We start from the raw sequence: 1,625 nt of genomic DNA, 5'->3' as shown, positions 1-1,625 counted from the left end.
AAGAAGGTGTTTCCCATGCCTCACTCTCCCTCCAATATACCACACCTAGCCTCCACACCTCCTTCTTATAACAGGAAATCAACCTCTAATGGGTCGATGTGTGCAGTCAGGCCCTTAATTGGCAATTGTGAGGAAAGAAAAATGTCTTCTCTAACCCCACGACTCCCTCAAGTTCTGCATACTAGAGTCTTGACAGAGCATTGATTTTTTAGCTATGAGTGGTTATTATTCCACACCTTCCATTCCCCATTATCTTGTATCAAATTTATATGCATAATCTTCCCCATAAACTGAGTCGATATTGTTTTGTCTACTCATATCAGTAGTTAGATTTAGAGTTCACTGAAAATTTGTTTAAAGGAAAATATTTTGCCAATACTAGCATTAGTGCATCGGATCCCATCAGAACTCCACAGTTAAGTGCGCTTGGTCCAGAGTAGTACTGGGATGGGTGACCTCCCGGGAAGTCCCGGTGTTGCACCCTTAAATACGAAGGGGGGCGATGAGGAAGAAGGTGTTTCCCATGCCTCACTCTCCCTCCAATCTACCACACCTAGCCTCCACGCCTCCTTCTTCTGACAGGAAATCGACCTCTAATGGGTCGATGTGTGTAGTCAAGCCCTTAGTTAGCAATTGTGAGGAAATAAAAATGCATTCTCTAACCCCATGACTCCCTCATATTCCGCATACTAGAGTCTTGACAGAGTGTTGATTTTTCAGTTGTGAGTGGTTATTACTCCACGCCTTACTTTCCCCATTGTCTTCTATTAAATTTATACGCTTAATCTTCCCCATGAATTGAGTCGATACAGTTTTGTCTACTCATATCAGTAGTTAGATTTAGAGTTCACTGAAGATTTGTTTAAAGCAAAATCTTTTGTCAATACCCAAATTAATATACTAGCTAAGAGGTAAGAATTAAATATTAATGGTTTATTCATTTAGTATGTTGTAGAGGATTTCTCAAATTCTTTAATTTGAATTGAAATATGCAATTAGTTTTTAATTGCATAAACTTAAGGTTTAGATTACGTCTTTGTATACTAAAGTTAGTTAATTATTGATTATTGAGAAAAGGGAATTGATTATTTATTTAAAATAAGAAAATATATCTAAACAATAAGAACTGTAATAAATATTATTAAAGATATTAACCCGGGAGGGGTTAATTTAGATTTTCTGTCTATGAGGGATGATTGTAATAGGGTGCTTGTTATGGGTCAACTAGGGAAGGGTGAATTTTTCACCTCCCCAATAGGGTAATGATGGCCATCAATTTATTTATTTTTCTCCCTGCCATAACACATGTAATTAAGTTCAACAGGATGGGTTGTTAGTTCTACATGAATGCATATGGTTCCATTCCCACCAGTTGGTATTGGTCTGCTAGGGAAATTCGTCATGAGGGATGGGAGCTTATGGGCATCCAAGAAGCATAAGCTTCATTTGGTTGGGCAGATAAAACACCTGGGTCATATGTTCGTCATCCGGTTTGCAAGAGGAAGTTTGTCCAGGACAACAGAGACGACACATCTAGAGACAGAGAATCAGAGAATTCAGATAATTTTTTGTAATAATTATATGATGTATATTTTATCTTATTGCAAAAGAATAGAATGGTCACA

At 37.6% G+C, this 1,625-nt stretch overlaps 1 pseudogene; it reads left to right on the top strand.

Moving 5' to 3' along the window:
• Positions 1 to 365: 365 nt before the first annotated feature.
• LOC131029155 (5S ribosomal RNA) lies at positions 366 to 484 on the top strand (annotated as a pseudogene).
• Positions 485 to 1,625: the final 1,141 nt, after the last annotated feature.

The sequence above is a fragment of the Cryptomeria japonica genome, chromosome 1, assembly GCF_030272615.1.
Source record: "Cryptomeria japonica chromosome 1, Sugi_1.0, whole genome shotgun sequence".
Classification (NCBI taxonomy): domain Eukaryota; kingdom Viridiplantae; phylum Streptophyta; class Pinopsida; order Cupressales; family Cupressaceae; genus Cryptomeria; species Cryptomeria japonica.
Note: the sequence above shows the minus strand (reverse complement) of the source record. Positions and strands in the feature narration are given on the sequence as shown.